The following is an 11,079-nucleotide window of genomic DNA, read 5'->3' as shown; positions in this document are numbered from 1 at the left end:
GACCAACAAGGGTTCATTAAAATATATATATATTTTTTAAGTCTGGGGTGACCCTGTAGAAAAGGCAATTTTCCAACACATACCAAACTTAGAAGTGGGGAATTTATCCACTGCCTAACCACACCAGTCTGTTGTATCTAGATTGGAAGGTCCACCCTACATATGGTGTGGACTCCAATGTTTTTTTTTCTGTCCAGTACCTCCTTGAGAGACAGGACTGGCACAGGCATGAAAAATAAAATAATGCCCCAATGTGCAAGAAGGAAATTCTCTGGCCACTGGATGCTTTTTTTTTGTTTCACAGAAACAAACCCCTGCTACTTTGGGTTGTATTTACAATAAAGTGGTGAAGCGTGTCATTAAGCCAAGAAGGCTAACAACACGCTTCGTCACTTTAGAAACGCAGGGCTCCACCATATTTACTAGAATATGGTGCAGCCGTGCGTTCCCCCAGTGCTGGAGCTAACTTTAGCTGCCTAGCGACAACACAGGCACCCTTGCACAGTAGTGCAAGTGTGTCTGTGCAGAGGGGAAGATTGTTTATGTGCAGGAAGGTCGCTTTCTTACTTCTAAGTGTGCTGCTTAATGCACCACCTTTGAACCCTACCAAGCAAGGGCCTCAGAGACGCACTTGCGGATGGTGCAGAGGTCCATACCCTCACAACAGACCTTGCCCAGCTAATGGCAAAATGTGCAGTGCGTGCGGCAAGCAGACCCATTTTTTCCAAGTCTGCCGCTCATCGCAAGGATGAAGGTTCAAAGGCCCGCAGAAAATGGTGCGCACAGTAGAGCCAAACCCAGAACACATGTCGGACATCGACATGGACGAAGATGATGTGGCAGTCGTCCACATGGAGAGAACGATAGATACCCTCAAAGCTGCCCGCCATACTGCCCCAATGTGCAAAATTGGTGTGCAAGATCACCCCATCGCAGCTCTTGTAGATATGGGAGCCACAATCAACCTCATGGCTGCGAACATTTACTACAGCCTACCCAACCCACCAGCACTGCGAAACACCAGCGTGCAAGTCTACGCCTTCGGTAACCGCTCACCACTGAGACTATGTGGCGTATTTCAAGCAAACCTATCTCACGACTCCACCCATCAGAGAGCAAAAGTCTATGTCTCACAAGAAGGATCCAGGTTCCTACTCAGCTGCCGACCATCTCAAGAAAAATTTGCATTTATCATGCACACACATGATCTAGACCGCCTGCTGCAGGACTTTACACAGCTGTCTGAGGGGATCAGGTGTTCACAAGGTCCAGCTATCCATCTGCACATTGACAAGACGGTTGCCCCGATAGCCCTCAGGCATCAGAGAATTGATTTCCATCTCTGACCCTAGAAAAAGCCGGCATCATTGAACGTGTGCACAGACCCACAACATGAGTATCCCCCATCATGGTGGCAAAGAAGCCCAAACAACTGGATGTTGTGCACATTTGTGTTGATACGAGGGTTACGAATTAAGCGATCAAATGGGAACGTCTCCTCTCACCGACCATGGACTATATCCTCGGCGAGCTGGCAGGCTCAGAATGGTTCTCTAAAATGGACCTCTAGTCCGCTACCATCAGATACCACTACAGCCAAACTCCCGCTCTATCACCACATTTTCAACCCACGCAGGACTCTGGAGGTACACAAGGCTCAACTTTGACATCTCCAGCGTCGCCGAAGTCTTCCAGAACATTGTCAAAGGTGTCTTTCACAGACTAAACGACATCCTGGTCCATGCCCCCACTTTAGAGGAGCATCTAACTCCCCTCCACGCCGTCTTCTCACGTCTCAAAGAAAGTGGGCTCACCCTGCACTGGGAGAAGTTTGACTTCCTAAGAACAGACATCAGCTTATTTGGATATCGCTTTTAAGATAAAGAAATCGGCCCTGACCCCAACAAAGGTAAGGATATCCAAGACGCCCCTCTCGGTCATTGGTGTCAGGAGTCCGCAGCTTCCTGGGCCTGGTAACCAATTGCGGACCTTTTATACAGAACCTGTCAGACCTCACCGGTCCACTCAGAGACCTGACCAAAGCAACCAGCCTGTGGGTGTGGGAGCACTAGCAGGAAGATTCGTTCCGGTAAACCAAGGCTGCTCTTGCTGCCGACACCACTCTGATGCCTTTTGACCCCCGGAAGGAGTCACAACTAGTAGTGAATGCCAGCCCCATCGGCCTATGCGCTGTTCTGGCCCAAAGACAGGACTGCGGAGAATGGGATCCAGTAACCTATGCCAGCCACATACTCATATCGCCAGAGCAGCGATACGCACAAATAGAGCGGTCGGTGATTGCTCTCCTCTGGGACTTTTGTCACTTCTATATTGTCCTATATGGCCACCCATTCGCTGTCATTACGGATCACAAGCCGCTGATCCCCCTGTTTCATGGATCTTCATAAGGACCCCCCCAAGGATCGAGAAATGAATCCTGCAACCACAAGAGTTTCAATTTACCATGGAATACCAACCCGGTACCCGAAACCTTGCCGACTTCCTATCAAGGTCATGCCTTCTGAAGCTGCGGAAGCAGCAGCAACTGAGGACTACTTGAGAATGGTCATGGACAGGTCTAGACCCCTTCCGATATCTCTGGAAGACGTCATGACTTCATGACTGCCTACAGATCGCCATCAAAGCGGTCACCAGAGAAGATTGGTAAGCACTGCAAAACCCAACATCTCTCAGCACCGAAACGCCCAGTCGATCCTGAAAGCCCTGTCTCAAGTGCACCAGGAGCTGTCCGTGACAAACAATGGATGTCTCCTCCGTGGCCCACAGCTGGTACTGCCCGAAGACCTTGCACAGAAGGCTGCAGTCTTAGAGCATGGAGTACACCAAGGAATTGTCAAATCCAAGAACTGTCTCAGGAGCAAGGTCTGGTTCCCGGGTCTGGATCAGAAGGTAGAAGGCGTTGTGCAGAGTTGCCCTGCCTGCCTTACCACAGGCCCACCAGACCGGCCGGAGCCAGTCATCACCGAGGCAGGCCCCAATGTCCCATGGCAGAAAGTGACCACCGATTTTGGAAGTCTCCCTGGAGGAAGACACATGCTGGTTGTTGTGGATGATTACTCGCGTTACCCGGAGGTGGAAATAGTAACAACAACGTCTGCAGCAGAAGTGATTACGAAGCTAGAAAAGTTCATGGCAACCCATGGGCTGTTCTGAGAAATTCGCTCTGACAACAGGCTCCGTTCAACAGCGCCACGCTGACAGACTACCTAGCATCCCACAACATCAAACACCACTGGATCACCCCTTGATAGACTCAAGTCAATGGAGAAGTGGAGCGCCTGATGAGAACCCTCAACAAAGCGATCCAAATTGCAAAGGCTGAAAGTCGCAACATAGATCGAGCATTGTACCAGTTCTTAAGTGAGTACCCACTTACGCCCCACTGCACTACAGGCATATCCCCAAGCAAACTGTGCTTCGGACGGTCAGTGACTGATACCATTCCACATCTCCCCAAGTGGGAAGAAACATCTAATCCTCTGAATCAGTCAGACACCCTGAGCACCCTCACCAATGAAGATGCCTACCAGAGGCGGTGCCGCTGAGATAGCCCTATCATGGTGGGCTACACAGTACTAGTGCAAGACCGCCATCCTGGAGGGAAATTCAGGTTGCCATTCGAACTGGACCCTTGGGTAGTTATTGAAGTCAAAGGCACGAAGGTGACAGCAAGGAGAGGCAAGAGCCGGTGACTAGGAACGTATCCCAATTCAAAAGATTCCCAAAGGAAATCACTGACAAGCTGTCAGTCGCCGGCCCGCCAGAGGATCCAGTTGTAACGAATTCTCAAGATACAGACAGTGAGGGCGACCAATGAGTTTGATTCAGGAACTTCTCGGAGGACCTTTTTGCAGCACCCAAACTCTGTACTCCCCGAGACTTTGAGCAGAAGCCCCCTCAGCCACCAGCCACAAGAGTCCAGGAGCGACAGATGTTGTGCAGCAAGGGGAACCCTCACCGAAACAGGGACACTATTTGCTGTGATCACACTCTAAACCATCTCAAAAGTATAAAGACTTTGTGTCAGACTGACGAGATGGTGATCGATGAGCCTACAGCGGTAACCAGATGCTGGCAAACCTGATGACAAGTACGAGTATGTTGTGACTGTTGTAGCCACGATGTAGACTACCGTTGAGATGGTGTTTTGTTTAGTATTTGGTAAGTCTATATCAGGACGCTCTCCAGCAAGCCATGGGTCTGTCGGGCTGGTGCTCAGGGCGGGAGGTGTCATGCCTGCGGCTGGAGGACAGGTGTGGAGGCGAGTCGGGCCCTGTCAGGGGCACTAGAGGGTCACTGCAGGAGCCTACGGGGCTCACGGATTTCGACGCAGCGACCGGGATGAGTACCTTAAAGAGCTCTATGCCACATCCAATCACTACCACTTCCTCCACAGTCTGGCGCTGTTGGATGTGCTGCACTGTCGCAGGCCCTTGCTGGCCGGCTCATTGCTCACGTCTGGCATGATCCTGATTTGCGGCTCGTTCTACTACCAGGCCATCACATCAGACCCCATTTTTAGGGAGGCAGCACCCATTGGTGGGACCGCACTGATCCTGGGCTGGCTGGCCTTGGCCTTCTGAGATGGAAGGATAGAGGGCGGGTGATAAATTCATGACGGCCGGATACCCCGAGATCTCGCCAAGCATCTGAGGAACTTGTCTGGTGCACTGCCTGAATGTGCTTAAAGTGGACTGCTGATATATGCACACGAGGCCTTTGTGTGCCAGGGTGTCTGGAGAGGTCGATGCCCAATAACCGCACTGGACAATTCAAGATGATCAAAGCCTTGCTGATGTATAAATGCAATTGAACCATGACCAAAGCCATTCAAGGGAACACTGGTGTGGGCTTGCAAATAACAGATTATTGTCTTTTATCTTCTGAACTGCTTTTTGCTGGACTCAAATGAGAGGTAAAGAGCTTTTCTTTGCAAACAAAATAAAAGTAATTTGTAAACATAAAAAAAAGTCTATATGTTAACCCTGTTTAACATCTCCTGGTAAAGGAGGAATGTAATGTTCCCGAGTCACGGACTGTCCCATTGTCTCAGATTACGCAGCGGAAAGCAACCACCTACCCCCACGTACTAGTAGATTGGTAGAGGCTGACATAGGCCAATAGCGAACGTAATAAAAGCCCGGGACTCCGCCTACCCCCGCGTACGTAGCAGATTGGTAGAGGCTGAGGTAGGCCAATAGCAAAAGTAATAAAAACCCGGGGCCCCGGGCGTGGTTATGTTTTTAAACCACTACGTGACTACAGAGTTGGTGTCGTTCTGTGAATGCTTGTTGGGGACTCCAATCCCCCAGTTCATTTGCTGTCATGTGAAAATCTGTTTGTGAGTAAATGTTTTTACAGCTGCAATTGCAAAAGTGTTTTCATTTATATAAAATAGGAGTTACTCAATTAAGGAAAATTAACACAAATAGAGTTTCATAAATCAAGCCCCACATAGTGTTGCTGTAAACCGAACAGGTATAAGCTATCACTGCCTCATAACATCAATAGGGTTTTCAATCTTTGCACTCCGTTTCGTGTGATATACATAGTTAAAAAATGCCATTTCCTGTTTTTCCCAAAGGGCATTCCAGTTTTTTTGAAATCTGAATGGAAACCAGTCAGCGGCCTCTGAATGTAAGCGGATGGTGCAGCCTGTTCAGAGCACCACAAAGGACCAGCATCTTTCGCTCTCCGAGTTGCCTTGACTCAGGAACCACTTGACATTTCTGGTATTGTAGTTAATGGCATCCGAGCTACTCCACACGAATACTGCTCGCTTTCTATAGAATTGCCTGCCGTGCCTTATCCACCGTATATTCAAAAATATAATTTAAGCCGGCAGAACTTCTATTAGTTTGCGAAATAGAGGGTTTGTTAAAATGTTTTTGAAAAGCGAGCATAGGCAAACCCTTCTTCCAGCTTGTCAGCCCCCGCACTTTCTATCTGCTCATAATGTTGTTGCTCACCACAGGAAGTCGTGATGAGGGGCTGCTTGTTACTTCCTGGGTCCCAACAGACTATAAGATCCGATTTTTTAAAAAAATGTTCCTTTGAGGTTCTGTTTATTGTTCCTTATTTCTACCCATGAAAGACGCCCCAGTCCCATCTAAAATGTACATTCATATTCCATCATACAGGCTGTGATGTGGTTGCCATGTATGTGCATTATAGATGTTGAATCCTTCTGTTAAACAGGAGACTATATATGGCAGAACTTAATAGTAGCTTTCTCTGTGTTAGAGATTGGTGATTGGATGTTGTATTCTGAGGAATGTACAATAAATTACAGCACGTTTGTTGTCTACCTCAGTGGTTGTGTTAGTGAATATTACATAGGCACCCTAGCTTATTTATCTTAATATAAGATGGTTTTAAGAGAACATGTTATGCGATTAGGGTATTTTAATATGGTTACAAGTTTGAACATTACAGGTTAAAAGAAAGGCAGTGACAACAATAAAATGTAATTGGGGTGCAATGGGGTAAACCATAACTACAGTCTAAAACAATATGTTAAATACAAGCATCAGTGAAATGAATATAGTATTTCAAAATCGACATAAAAACATAGGATGTTCATTTTCATAGAACTGCTTCTAGATTCCCACTGCAAACGGGTCGCCACGGCCACCATTCACCTACATCTATAAATACGTCTTTAGATCACAGTTTCTTGTTGTGGTGGTTGTTGGCCGCAGTTTTTTTTTTTTTATTGGGATCATAAATCATATCTGGGTCATATACATGTCAACACAATATCCCGTAAATTATATCTGGGTCATAAATGTGTCATACAACATGTCTGGGTCATAAATCATACATGCCATCGCCGTGGTCATAAATCATAACGGGGTCATAAATCATACATGCCATCATCATCATAAATCATCTCTGGGTCATAAATCATACATGTCATCATCATTTTCATAAATCATATCTGGGTCATAAACATGTCAATCAACATATTGTGCAGATCATTTCGTGGTACATTCAGTTCGTAGATGGCACGCCTACCAAACCAGTTCTTTTGTTGGTCCCTTGGTATTCCTCATTGTCGTGTTACCTCAGGGACCGCCATTTTGGCTGGCCACCCACGCCCTTTGGGTGTATGGAGGGGTAGCTTCTCCAAGGAGTTAGGCCCCAACTCGCTACCTTTATGTGCCCTGCCGTCCGGCCGGGTCTGGGCCGCGAGCGCCGTCTCCGTTCGCTACTCCCCTCCTTGGCCAGGCCACCTCACCCTGCCGTGCGGCATCCAAAAATGAGTGGCCTACTTCTACACACCGCCCTGTTGGTGTGTCTCCTTAGCCATCCGATTGTAACCATTCCCGTCAATGCTTGTGTTCCTGTCCAGCACTGCGACAACTGCTGGTTCCTAGGTGTGGGTGGGTGGGTCCAAAAGTTCAGGTGCGCCGCTTCCCCCGCTCCGCAAAAATTAGGAGCTAACTGGTGGGAGCGGTGGCTTATATCCCCCCACTTCTGTACGTCCGTTCCTTGTAGCTGGCCACCCCATTGGGGGGGTTTGTACCATGCTGTCCCCCCGATTGGCTGAGGGTTCCTTGGTGTCAACAGGATGTTCCCCTGCGAGGTGTTAAGTCTTCCCGCCGCTTCTGGGCGCCCAGAACCGGTTCTTCCACTGGGGCTCGGCGTGGATTAAGGCGCCGGCCCTTGAGCCTCCCCCCCCCCCTTCGGGGGGGATGCGGCGGCCTCTGCAATAACCCCCGCACTCCCCCATACCGTGGAAGTATCTACCCAAAGACCCAAACCAATGTTATCCCCAACACACTTAGCCAACAAGCTCGTAATTGTTGTGGTGGTTGTTGGCCGCAGTTTTTTTTTTTTTATTGGGATCATAAATCATATCTGGGTCATATACATGTCAACACAATATCCCGTAAATTATATCTGGGTCATAAATGTGTCATACAACATGTCTGGGTCATAAATCATACATGCCATCGCCGTGGTCATAAATCATAACGGGGTCATAAATCATACATGCCATCATCATCATAAATCATCTCTGGGTCATAAATCATACATGTCATCATCATTTTCATAAATCATATCTGGGTCATAAACATGTCAATCAACATATTGTGCAGATCATTTCGTGGTACATTCAGTTCGTAGATGGCACGCCTACCAAACCAGTTCTTTTGTTGGTCCCTTGGTATTCCTCATTGTCGTGTTACCTCAGGGACCGCCATTTTGGCTGGTCACCCACGCCCTTTGCGTGTATGGAGGGGTAGCTTCTCCAAGGAGTTAGGCCCCAACTCGCTACCTTTATGTGCCCTGCCGTCCGGCCGGGTCTGGGCCGTGAGCGCCGTCTCCGTTCGCTACTCCCCTCCTTGGCCAGGCCACCTCACCCTGCCGTGCGGCATCCCAAAATGAGTGGCCTACTTCTACACACCGCCCTGTTGGTGTGTCTCCTTAGCCATCCGATTGTAACCATTCCCGCCACGCCGCAGGGAGGCGCACGTCTTCCTGCGGCTCCCCCCAGCTCCCGTGATTCTTGTGGCTTAAGTGCGCACTTGCGTCACCGGACGGCCCCTCGCTGACTCTCACCCCTTCTTCCGCCAGCTATACTTGGTCGTGGCCGAGAGGGTCTGGGCGACCTTGCACAACACCCAATGTGGAAAACCGCCACACATATCCTGAGCCGGCCTTGCGTACTTTTGCGCAGCTGTGCTTTTCCCTTTATTTGTGAGGCCGGCCCTCCTTTTCCACGCCGAGGTGGGAGCAGGATCTGCGCCGGGGCCCCTCGCACCCGGCGCGACAATTAACTCTTGTTTTCCTTGCGGTATTCAATGGCAACACGTGCCCGGCAGCCGTCTGCCTTCCACTCTACGTTTTTTTTTTTTTTTTCTTTTTTTTAAACGCTGCTTGGCTCTGTCTGCCACGTGGGAGCCGCCTGTGTGCGGCGCGTTTATCCTCACCTTCCTCCACAAATCGATTAACCACTATGCTGCATTAGCTGTCCGCCTGTTCCCAGCCCGGCCCGGAGGTTAGCCACTCCTAGTGAACTGAATATTCAACGGGGTTTTCCAGGAACTGTGGCCTTCCGTGATTTTTGCGCGTTCCAGCGCTTAACAATGAAATCTGCCGGCCTTAGGTGTCGTGATATTCGCATCGGGCTTCAGGCGGCCGCCCTCACTTAAAACCAAGCCAATTGGCTGCGCACTGTTTGCACCACAAAGGCCAGCTCTGTGGCATATGTATTCATCACCAGTGCTCCCCTTCCACCGTTTTCGGTCTGAGGGCACCAAATTCACATATGGGGCGGTCAGGCCGCAGCCAATATGTCAAGTTCCTCACGCGATATAGTCTCACTCGGCTGTCTAAAGACCGCCCGTGCTTGTTTTCTGAGGCATCGCTCTCCTGCTTGCTAAATTAACGTAGTTAGGCCCAAAGGAAGCCTTGCCTACTTTAAACCCTTTAAAAATGTCAGGCGTTACAAACACAGTACCACTGGAGCACTTGCGGTGGTGTGCGACAGTTTGCTACCATTCTAAAGCTCTCAGCCATGGCTCTGGGTCGGCGGAGGTCATTAGCAGTGACTGGTTGGATCGGTTGTTCAGATTCATTAGCATGACATAACCGAACATGTGTATTTTTGAACGCGCGTTCACCTCGCTGCTGAAGAACAGCTGTTTCATGTTACCCCCACTACGTATTCATTTTTTATCGACCCCAGATGAATGAGAGGCTGGGTGGGCCCGCCGGGATTTGAACGTGTGCCCATGAGGCCTAACACCGGCTCCGGCGATGGGTACAGAAATCCACTGATACACCAGATGGGGCCTCTACAAATGTGACGCTTGGGAACAGAGGGCAAGGAAAGTGTTCCGATATTGCGCTCACTGCGTGGACTCCCGCATGTGTTTTACCTCCGCTGGACTCAAAGGCCCTTTGGAATGCTAGAACTACAACTTCTCAGACATCTTTCACAGTGAACAAACACTTTAACCTGGTGTTTCCCCTGTGCTGACTACCGCCCCCAGTGACACCTGGTGATACAGGCTTGGGGCTCCCTTGGCAGCGCTATGTAATTTCGGCTGCGGGTGCCTAAAACCATACCAACTGGACCGGCCCCTTCGGACGGGCGCCAGAAGGCTGGGACGCGCGGCGATGGTAGATGGCGCGCGCATGCTTAATTCTACTCCTATGTCCTGTTAGATGATGCACTGTTCGGACGCACGCGATTTGCATATTGGGAGATGCCCCCCGCCTCCTTGCCAAGCGTTTTGTATCTTCTACTTATAGCCCGGTGCTTTTATACAGCGCAGGCTCGACCCGAAGGTACTAGAGCGCCTTCTATGAAAACCTGTTACATTACACGTGCAAACGCTCGTATTATGGCACGGGAACTGCTGCTACCCTGCCAAGTGGCTTTCAACACGCAGCATTATTGTAACCTGGTACATAAGTTACTTGCCTTCCTAGGTGTCGTGATGGTTTTAACCCTAGCAAACCTTGTTTTATTGTCCCCCAGTCAATTGCTGGCTTAAGGAATTGACATTTGCATTTTTTGCTCAGTTCTGGGAGAAATACTCGCTCACCGTCACATATCCCTAAGGTTGATGTGTCGTTGTGCATCCTCTGGGTGCCTGTAATGGTGATGACGAGGGACTGTTTCCTCATTTTGCAATGGGATAGTTGTTTTGTTGCACTGCATTCTGCGTGCGCGTGTGGGTGCTGTAGGCGCCTCCTCAAAAACGCTCCCTCCCCTGAGAGGATGCTGACGCCGCCCTTTTACTGGCCCAGTGGCGAGTATTTCACAAGCTCCTGCGGATTCCTTTGATCCGCTGTTCCTCCCCCTCAGCAGCACTTCGCGCTAACCTCACAGAAGTGTTGCCCCTGGGCCTCCCCCTTTTGCACGCAGTTTCGTGTGGCAGCATTTTCTATATTAGTTTACGCGCTGACTGTTTCAAAAGAACTTCCCTTAGTCCCACCGGCTAAACTCAACTCATTGGTGGGCGCCGAGCATAGCCTCGAGGCCCGGGATCTTTGCCGAGGCACGAACTCGGACTCAAAGTCGGTGGCTCTGCCTCTTAC

At 49.6% G+C, this 11,079-nt stretch overlaps 1 pseudogene; it reads left to right on the top strand.

The window, feature by feature from the left end:
• Positions 1-4,253: 4,253 nt before the first annotated feature.
• On the top strand, positions 4,254-4,768 carry LOC147689116 (transmembrane protein 256 homolog pseudogene; annotated as a pseudogene).
• Positions 4,769-11,079: the final 6,311 nt, after the last annotated feature.

The sequence above is a fragment of the Lissotriton vulgaris genome, chromosome 10 (genome assembly GCF_964263255.1).
Source record: "Lissotriton vulgaris chromosome 10, aLisVul1.2, whole genome shotgun sequence".
NCBI classification, from domain to species: domain Eukaryota; kingdom Metazoa; phylum Chordata; class Amphibia; order Caudata; family Salamandridae; genus Lissotriton; species Lissotriton vulgaris.
The sequence above is the reverse complement of the archived record's forward strand: the minus strand, read 5'-3'. Positions and strand labels throughout refer to the sequence as shown.